The 10,695-nt window shown below is 46.0% G+C and overlaps 1 non-coding gene across 1 annotated transcript; it reads left to right on the top strand.

The window, feature by feature from the left end:
* Positions 1-9,937: 9,937 nt before the first annotated feature.
* On the top strand, positions 9,938-10,011 carry TRNAN-GUU (transfer RNA asparagine (anticodon GUU)). Its single transcript has one exon. It is a non-coding gene; the product is annotated as a tRNA-Asn (tRNA).
* The last annotated feature ends 684 nt before the right edge of the window (positions 10,012-10,695 follow it).

Here is a 10,695-nt window from a genome sequence, read left to right as displayed (position 1 = left end):
GTGTTTCCATGGTGGGTAAGGGAGTTTATTCGTAAATTAAATTATTTCCTGCTTATTCCTATGCCACTGAATGATCCTCTTATAACTTCCCTAGGCTCGTGGGGTGGACGACCAAGCCCCCGAGGTGGACTGTATTGGAAGATTGGGCTCTTCAGCCCCCGCTACATTGGGCCCAGACCAAGCTACTCCTTTGACCCTCTTGATTAACCCCCTCCGGTCCCCTCCCACCTCTGTGGTGGGGTTGAGCTCTACGACCCCAGGGATGACCACCTCATCACTTTTAACCCCCCCCTCTCTTACTGGGGGTACTTCGTTCAAACCCCCCCCCCCCTCCCCCCCACACAGCTGCATTTTGCATGATTCCTGCCAGTGCTAATATGTTCCACACCTTGTTTGGCCCTGCTATGTGGACTAAATACTTTGATCTTAACCATCTGGATTCTACACAGTCTGATGATTTCTTCCTCCATAAACACCTCGATGATTCAGTGGATACCTCTGTTTCTTTTAACCTCACCCGTACTGGTTCATGTGTCATTGCTGCTCCTTCTCAGGAAGCAGCTGCCCACTTAGCCATATTGTCCAGCATTGGGGAGACCCCTGTTAGGATCTCCAAAAATACCCGGTTAAATGTCAGTATTGGCACTGTTATCCGCCCGCACTATGTTGCGGCTGGTGTTAGGGACCTGAAAGACTGCCACGAGGATATTAAACATATCCTTGCAGCCCAAGGCCATTCTGTCCTCCAGGTTGATACGTTCACCCAAACCTTTTGTGGTCGTCATCAGCCTCTTCGTATTGTGAGGATCACTTTTGATAGTAGGACCCTTCCACTTTATATAATTCTTGCTGATGCCAGATGTTCCATTCAGGAGTACATTCCCTATCCTAGACTTTACAATAGGTTATCTTGAGGTTATTTTGAGATGATTTCGGGGCTTAGCGTCCTCGCAGCCCAGTCCTCGACCAGGCCTCCTTATTGTTCCACACCCCCAGGAAGCAGACTGTAGCAGCTGTCTAACTCCCAGGTACCTATTGACTGCTAGGTAACAGGGGCATTAGGGTGAAAGAAACATTTTGCCCATTTGTCTCTGCCTCCACCCGGGGATCGAACCCGGAACCTCAGGACTATAATTCCTGTCCACCCAGCTGTCAGGCATCAGATACAGGAACTTTGGGCATGTTTTTTTCAACTTTGAACTTTGGGGGCCTGACAGCTGAGAGGACAGTGCTCAGCTGTCCTCTCAGCTGTGTAGTCAACCTCGTAGTCCTGAGGACTACGTAGGTTGACTACCTCTCAACCTCGTAGTCCTGAGGTTCTGGGTTCGATCCCTGGTAGAGGCGGAAACAAATGGGCAGAGTTTCGTTCACCCTGATGCATCTGTTCACCTAACAGTAAATAGGTACCTTGGAGTTAGACAGCTGCTATGGGCTGCTTCCTGGGGGCGTGTAACAAAAAGGAGGCCTGGTCGAGAGCCGGGCCGCGGGGATTCAAAGCCCTGAAATCATCTCAAGATAACCTCGAGGAACCTCAAGATTAGATGGTGCCCTTAAATTCACATGTGCAGTGTCAAAAGGCTCAGATGACATTCATTATGAGATGCTGCATCATCTCCCTCCAAGCGCGTTGCAGTATTTACTGAATCTGTATAACTGTACCCGGGAGTCGTCGTCAGTCCCTGAGGACTGGCCTGAAGCAGTTGTTCTTCCTATTCGGAAACCTGGGTCTCTAAGGACATCACCTAAGGACTTCTGACCCATTGCCCTCACAAGTTGCATCTGCAAACTCTTTGAACATGTGGTCAATGTTCGTCTGATGTGGTTCTTGGAACACTATCACAGCTCTCCACTTCTCAATTTGGCTTTTGCAAGTGCTGCAGCTTGACTGATGTCTTGGTGAACTTGGAGATCCATATTCGTACTGCTTTTGCTACGAAGACCTCCGTTGTTGTTGTCCTTTTTGACCTGGAAAAGGCATACGACACCACCTGGAGATACCATAATCTGTCCCAACTCCGTTCTTTTAGCCTTCGTAGTAATCTCCCTCTCTTCCTCCGAAGCCTTCTCTCTACTCGTTCCTTTAGAGTGAGGTTTGGTAACACTCCCTGTGCCTCTTTTCGGCATTACGATGGTGTGCCCCAAGGTAATGTTCTGAGCACTACTCTTTTTCTGGTTGCCCTCAATGGTCTTCTTTCCTCCCTTCCCTCTGGCATCTTCTCAGCACTCTATGTTGATGATCTTACCCTCTACTGTCGAGGTGATGACTCGCCTTCCTTCACCGACGGCTTTAACTTAAGATTGATGCCGTGTCGTCTTGGGTCACCAATCATGGCTTCAAGTTCTTTACAACTAAAACTTGTGCTATGACTTTTAATTAGAAGCAGGTCGTTCATCCCCCTTTGTCGCTCTATTGTCATCCCATTGTGTACAAAGATTCTGCTAATCTTTTGAGGTTAATCTTTGACACTTGTGTGTCTTGGTCCCCCTATATCTCTTACCTCCGAGTTGAACGCTCTAAGGCCCCTAACCGATATAAGGTCTTGTCTCATACTTGGGGAGGGGATAGGCGCATGCTCCTCTTTCTACATTCCTCTCTCTTACTGTCTAAACTCGATTATGGTAGCCCTGCTTACTCATCTACTTCTCCTTCTACTCTTCACCGTTTGGATGCTCTGCACCATACTGGGTTGCTCCTCAGATCTGGTGCCTTTCTTTCGACTCCTACCCTAAGCCTGTGATCGCTAACGCCCAAACTGGCGTCCTGTCTCTACAGGATCAACATGATCGCTACTGTCTTCGCTACCTTGCACGGTCCCTTACTCTCGTTAATGTCGTACTTTAACCTTTACTCCTCTTGTGGTCCCCTGTTCCCTTTCACCACTTACCTCTTTCTGTACGATTGTCTCGCATACAAGATTCTCTTTCGGTTCGTGTTTCCCATATTTCTCTTCATGTCGTTCCGTCCTTGCCCCTTTGAAGGGTCCCCTTTCCTCAGTTTTGTTAAACTTTGACTCACGTGACACGTGGCTAAAGCTTTACCCCTCCTACAGGGGGGGGGGGGTGGTAAGAGGAGTAAAGTCTGGGTCTAAATCTAAGTACAGAATGGTCTAAGTCTGCCGACGGTGTAGGCTACTCTGTTGTTTTTCCTGACAACACCTATATGTGTCGCCTGCCTCCGGAGACTAGCATCTTCATGGTGGAACTTTATGCTATTTTGTATGTCCTTCGTCACTGCTTTCTCGCTGTCAACTCTCCTTTGTTGTTGTAGTTGACACTCACAGTGCCCTCATGGCTCTGGAGTGCTTTAATTCAGTCCATTCTGTAGTAGTCGAAACTCAACATTGGCTGTTTCTTATCTCTAGTAGAGTGAAGACTGTGGAGTTTTGTTGGGTTCCCAGCCATATTGGTGTGTCCTTAAATGAGCGTGCAGACGCTGCCGCTAAGGAGGCTCTCCACACTTGTGCCATCTCCCGTAAAGGTATCCTCTATTCCAACTTCTACCCAGTTATTCATTCCTCAATCCTTGCCCATTGGCAGGGTCGTTTGTCTTCTATTACTGGTAAAGTAAGTAAAGTAAATTTTATTCAGGGAAGTACATACATAGTTGATTTACGAACATAATGTTGGATTTATAAATAGAGCTAGTACATACAATACCTAAAGCCACTAGTACGCATAGCGTTTCGAGCAAGGTGTGGGGGGGGGGGGAACTTAGACTAAAACTTAATAGTAATTGGGATTAGGTATAAATTATGTTGAAAAAAAAAATAAAAAAAGGGGGGGAACATGGCAGAAATCAGCAATTGTACAAGTTGGTAAACAAACAGCATTGTTTAAAAAAAATAGCAAGACATGGGTTGACATTTAGTGGGTAAGGTAGGGTACATGGAGTTAATTAGGTAGTACTTGGTTTTACTCTTAAACTGGTTGAGAGAGGTACAGTCTTTGACATGATTGGGAAGGTCGTTCCACATTCTGGGTCCCTTGAATTGTAGAGCATTTCTAGTTTGGTTAAGTCGCACTCTTGGAATATCAAATAGATATTTGTTTCTGGTGCGATGCTCATGAGTTCTGTTACAACCTTCTAGGAAGCTTCTAAGGTCAGGATTGACATTGCAGTTCAGAGTTTTAAATATATTGAGTACACATGAGAGGATGTGCAGTGACTTAATATCTAACATATTTAAAGATTTGAATAAGGGTACCGAGTGCTGTCTGGGGCCAGATTTAGATATTGTTCTAATAGCAGCTTTGTGTTTAATAATTAGAGGGCATAAATGATTTTGTGTAGTAGAGCCCCAAGCACAAATACCATAATTGAGATAAGGATAGATGAGAGAGTAATAGAGCATCACCAGGGCAAGGCGAGGTACATAATATCTGATCTTAGAAAGAATGCCAACAGTTTTTGAAACTTCTTTTGATATATTTAGAATGTGTCCCTGGAAATTCAGCTTGGTGTCTATGAGAACACCAGGGAATTTGCCATCTACTTTGTTACAAATTTGAATATTGTTTATCCTTAGATTAATTTGATTTGAGGATTTATTGCCAAACAAAATATAGAAAGTTTTGTCAATGTTGAGGGTGAGTTTGTTGGCAGTTAGCCAGAGACGGACTTTATTTAGTTCAGTATTCACTGTGACAAAGTAAGAGGGTCAGGACTGGAGAAGATGAAGGTTGTGTCGTCAGCAAATAGAATTGGTTTGAGGTGCTGAGAGGCATTTGGAAGGTCATTAATGTAGATGAGAAAGAGGAGAGGGCCAAGTATGCACCAGGAACTAAGGAACACCAATGTTGATAGGTAGGGTGGAAGAAATTGAATTATTCACAAAAACATACTAGAGCTTGTCAGTAAGGTAAGATTGAAGGTACTGCAAGGAGTGACCTCTGACTTCACAATGATGTAATTTAAAAAGAAGGTTTTAGTGGTTGACAGTGTCAAAAGCCTTACGCAGGTCCACAAATTTATTTATTTATTTATTTATGCATATACAAGAATGTACATAAGGAATGTGAGGATACAAATATGGTAATTACAGTCTTGTAAAGCCACTAGCACGCGCAGCGTTTCGGGCAGGTCCTTAATCTAAGAAAATTTTAAGGAGGTAAATACTTGCAAAATTTATAGACAAAAAAATGATAACAGATTACATGAAATGAAAAAAAAAATAAATAAATAAAAGATGAGAGAAAATTGTAGGTACAGTATATTAAAGCACATAGGTAGCTAAGATTGATTGCAATGACAGCTTAAAATGGTAGTTGACAACAAATTGGTAGGCACAATACAGCAGAAACAATATAAGATTGATTGCAATGACAGCTTGAATGGTAGTTGACAAAAATTGGTAGTCACAATACAGCATATGGCTAGCACATAAATGAAGACAGCAATGAACACAATGATAAGGTTGTTTGACACTACATAAAAATTAGGAGATTGGGTAACACTAGGTACAGAGCAAATTTAAAGCTCAGTGTAGGAAACTAAGAAGATGAAGTTAGGTACTTTTTGGTTTTGCTTTTAAATAAGGCAAAAGTTTTACAGTTTTTCAATTCACTAGGGAGTGAGTTCCATAGACTGGGTCCCTTAATTTGCATAGAGTGTTTACACAGATTAAGTTTGACACTGGGGATAACAAAGAGATATTTATTTCTGGTGTGGTGATAATGGGTCCTATTACATCTGTCCAGGGAGAGTTTCAGAGCATGGTTTGCATTTAAGAACAGGGTTTTGTAAATGTAGTTGACACAAGAGAATGTGTGGAGGGAGTTAATATTTAGCAAGTTTAGGGATTTAAACAAGGGAGCTGAGTGTTGTCTGAAAGCAGAGTTAGTTATAATTCTGATAGCAGATTTTTGCTGTGTGATGATGGGCTTAAGATGGTTTGCAGTGGTAGACCCCCATGCACAGATACCATAATTAAGATAGGGGTAGATTAGTGCATAATATAGTGAGAGGAGAGCAGAGTTAGGAACATAATATCTGATTTTGGAGAGTATACCAACTGTCTTAGAGACTTTCTTAGTTATGTGTTGAATGTGGGTGCTGAAGTTGAGTCTCTTGTCTAGGAATAGGCCAAGAAACTTGCCATCATTTTTATTACTGATGTTAATGTTGTCTATCTGTAGCTGAATTTCATTTGATGATTTGCTTCCAAATAAGATGTAGTAAGTCTTTTCGATGTTTAATGTTAGTTTGTTCGTTGACATCCATAAGTGGACTTTTTTTAATTCATTATTCACAACATTATTTAGTGTATGTGGGTTGAGGTTTGAGTAGATAAGGGTAGTATCGTCAGCAAACAATATAGGTTTGAGAATATTAGAGACATTAGGCAGATCGTTTATATATATAAGAAATAGAAGAGGTCCTAAGATGCTGCCCTGTGGCACTCCAACGGTAATTGGTAGAGTGGAAGAAGTTGTATCATTGATGGTTACATATTGGTGTCTGTCACTAAGATAGGATCGGATGTAATCAAGGGCAAGGCCAATAACTAACCCAACAGGGAACTCATTTTTATCAAGAGCTGCATGTATCAAGTTAATCGTACTAATAAGTGCATCGTTAATGCTTTTTTGGGGGTCTAAAGCCATATTAACATGAGCTAAGTATATTGTGTTTGGTTAGATAGGAGTAAAGCTGCTTGTAGATTAGTTTTTCAAATATTTTAGACAAGTTAGGCAGGATTAGAATTGGTATCTCCGAAAGGGCAGTAGACTTGGTCTTAAGGGAAAGGATTACCTCATTTACATCAGTGGAATTAGCGGGCGTTAGGTACAGAGACTGTGGGTAGTTACCTGTAAGATAGTCCTGAACATTAGTACTGGAAGATGGAATATCATTAGCAAGGGATGACCCAATGGATGAGAAGAACCTATTGAATTCAATAGCAGTATCAGTGGCTGAAAGCTGACCATCGTTATTGGACAGGATTATTGGTACAGTGTTCTGTATACTGTACGAGGTTCTGTATACTGTACACTGTTCTGTATATTGTACACTGTTCTGTATACTGCACAGGGTTCTGTATACTGTACAGGGTTCTGTATACTGTACACTGCTCTGTATACTGTACGCCGTTCTGCATACTGTATGCTGTACACTCTTCTGTATACTGAACACTTCTGTATACTGTCCTGTGTACTGTACGCTGTTCTGTATACTGTTCGCTGTTCTGTATATTGTACACTCTTCTGTATGCTGTGGTTTGCTGTGTTAGTCCTGTGGCCCTCAACCGTTCCTGGTATGGGAGCCACCATGCCCCGTCTGGCTTGCTGTGTTAGTCCTGGGGCCCTCAACCGTTCCTGGTATGGGAGCCACCATGCCCCGTCTGGCTTGCTGTGTTAGTCCTGGGGCCCTCAACCGTTCCTGGTATGGGAGCCACCATGCCCCGTCTGGCTTGCTGTGTTAGTCCTGGGGCCCTCAACCGTTCCTGGTATGGGAGCCACCATGCCCCGTCTGGCTTGCTGTGTTAGTCCTGGGGCCCTCAACCGTTCCTGGTATGGGAGCCACCATGCCCCGTCTGGCTTGCTGTGTTAGTCCTGGGGCCCTCAACCGTTCCTGGTATGGGAGCCACCATGCCCCGTCTGGCTTGCTGTGTTAGTCCTGGGGCCCTCAACCGTTCCTGGTATGGGAGCCGCCATGCCCCGTCTGGCTTGCTGTGTTAGTCCTGGGGCCCTCAACCGTTCCTGGTATGGGAGCCACCATGCCACGTCTGGCTTGCTGTGTTAGTCCTGGGGCCCTCAACCGTTCCTGGTATGGGAGCCACCATGCCCTGTCTGGCTTGCTGTGTTAGTCCTGGGGCCCTCAACCGTTCCTGGTATGGGAGCCGCTATACCCCGTCTGGCTTGCTGTGTTAGTCCTGGGGCCCTCAACCGTTCCTGGTATGGGAGCCACCATGCCCCGTCTGGCTTGCTGTGTTAGTCCTGTGGCCCTCAACCGTTCCTGGTATGGAAGCCACCATGCCCCGTCTGGCTTGCTGTGTTAGTCCTGGGGCCCTCAACCGCTCCTGGTATGGGAGCCACCATGCCCCGTCTGGCTTGCTGTGTTAGTCCTGGGGCTCTCAACCGTTCCTGGTATGGGAGCCACCATGCCACGTCTGGCTTGCTGTGTTAGTCCTGGGGCCCTCAACCGTTCCTGGTATGGGAGCCACCATGCCCCGTCTGGCTTGCTGTGTTAGTCCTGGGGCCCTCAACCGTTCCTGGTATGGGAGCCACCATGCCCCGTCTGGCTTGCTGTGTTAGTCCTGGGGCCCTCAACCGTTCCTGGTATGGGAGCCACCATGCTCCGTCTGGCTTGCTGTGTTAGTCCTGGGGCCCTCAACCGTTCCTGGTATGGGAGCCACCATGCCCCGTCTGGCTTGCTGTGTTAGTCCTGGGGCCCTCAACCGTTCCTGGTATGGGAGCCACCATGCCCCGTCTGGCTTGCTGTGTTAGTCCTGGGGCCCTCAACCGTTCCTGGTATGGGAGCCACCATGCCCCGTCTGGCTTGTTGTGTTAGTCCTGGGGCCCTCAACCGTTCCTGGTATGGGAGCCACCATGCCCCGTCTGGCTTGCTGTGTTAGTCCTGGGGCCCTCAACCGTTCCTGGTATGGGAGCCACCATGCCCCGTCTGGCTTGCTGTGTTAGTCCTGGGGCCCTCAACCGTTCCTGGTATGGGAGCCACCATGCCCCGTCTGGCTTGCTGTGTTAGTCCTGGGGCCCTCAACCGTTCCTGGTATGGGAGCCACCATGCCCCGTCTGGCTTGCTGTGTTAGTCCTGGGGCCCTCAACCGTTCCTGGTATGGGAGCCGCCATGCCCCGTCTGGCTTGCTGTGTTAGTCCTGGGGCCCTCAACCGTTCCTGGTATGGGAGCCGATTTAGTTCTGAGACGCTTTTTGTCGCTCTGTGTTGTACTTTCTCCAAAGCAGATATGTTCTGAAGCTGAGGCCTCTATGCTTGATACAGCAGTCCAAATGTGGCCGCACCAGAGATGTTTACAGTTCAGTAACTTTATTTTCCTTGAAAGTAAAGTTGACTTTCTTATTAGAGTTCCCAATTGTTGTGCAACTTTCAATGACTGGTACCCGTGCATGCAATCCCCGTGGCGCAGTGGTGAAACACTAGCCCCCGCACTTCGCGAACAATTTAGTCTGAGTTCGTATCCTGGCCGGAGAGGATTGACTGGGTTCCAATCCTTAACTTTACTCCTCTCTTCACCCAGCAGTGAAATTATTTGACGGGTCGTATTCCGGAGTTAATAATTAAAATTAATATCAATCTTAGGACTTAGCCGTATTAGGATAAATTACCTGCCCGAGACGCAATACGTGCTAGTGGCTTTACAAGAGTGTAAAAACTGGTGGACCATCCAAGTAGTAGGCGTCCATCTGTCTCAGGAGACTATGGAGTTGTGCTCTGGTTGTCGGTCTGGAGTGGCCTCTCCAGGGCACAAAGCCAGGGTAGGTTGATACGGGGAAGAAGCTGTCACCTATGCAGCAGGTCCCCCCTCTCCACATCACCGATCGTCTCAATTGGAAAGGCAAACACCAATAAGACAGGTTCCAGCGCCGTCACAGGAACTGTCAGAACGAGGTTGAAGGCAACAAGGAACTGCCCCCAGGGGGCTCCAGCTCCGGAGTTAACCTGGAAGTTGGTACAAGAAGGCACAGGGACTCCAACCCCAGAGTCTTTTTTGTTGTTGTTACTCTTTTTTGTGGGGGGAAAGGAGGAAAATTAGGGAAATAAAGGAGGAAACTTAGGAAAAATGGAGGAACCATTGACAAGCTGCCGACTTCCCGTCTCCGTCGTGACCACTAGACACAAGGTTACTTTAGGCATTAAGACACTATAGGAATTATCATCATCAGGAAAAGATCTCAGATAATTATTACACTTCGATATCTAAGTAATTCCGCCTTATTACAAATTTGTTTAGTACGTTCCTCGAGCCTCCGTGGCACAATTGGTTAGCGCGTTCGGCTGTTAACCGAAAGGTTGGTGGTTCGAGCCCACCCGGGGGCGATTATTTAGGCCAACTCTAGGGGTTGACCTCAGACAAGACCGACATAACACACTTGACAGCGATGTCACACTTGGCCCCGTGATCCAGCCCGTCCTCCTCAAGTCTGCCAACGTCAACAAACTCTCGCGCGTAAGTGACCTTATCCTAACACAACAGAGAACGGCACAGTATGTCAACGTCGCGACCCATCCTCCTGTTTACACAGTAGTTGTTGTATATGCTCCATAGTACAAACGTTGACGTACTAAGTCATTACATAATAGTACTTACTGATCACTTTATAGTCTGAATTCTTAATTATAGTCATAATTATAGACTCTTTATAGTCGGAAGTGAAGTATATAGTACTAACAACTTTATAGTCTGAAAAAATAAAGTTAAACAAAATATATAAATTCCAAGGTCTAGTATAGCTAGTATAGGTCTAGTATGGATGCACGCTCGAACGCTCATCCGCTCCTGACGACCCTGCTCCCCCTCCAACTTTATCAGCTGCTCCTTGAGCCCACAACATCCCTAACATGATGTAACAACCCCAGAAGGCAGCTAAGTACCCAGTGACCTAAATGTGACCGAAATATTCGACAAAACCTAACCTACTACCTCATCTCGACCTCATTAGTGTTGCTCCCTGGAGGAAGCTAACCTGACGTTTGCTGCTGCCATATCAACAAGTCTACCCC

The sequence above is a fragment of the Procambarus clarkii genome, chromosome 38 (assembly GCF_040958095.1).
Source record: "Procambarus clarkii isolate CNS0578487 chromosome 38, FALCON_Pclarkii_2.0, whole genome shotgun sequence".
Taxonomy (NCBI): Eukaryota; Metazoa; Arthropoda; class Malacostraca; order Decapoda; family Cambaridae; genus Procambarus; species Procambarus clarkii.
Note: the sequence above shows the minus strand (reverse complement) of the source record. Positions and strands in the feature narration are given on the sequence as shown.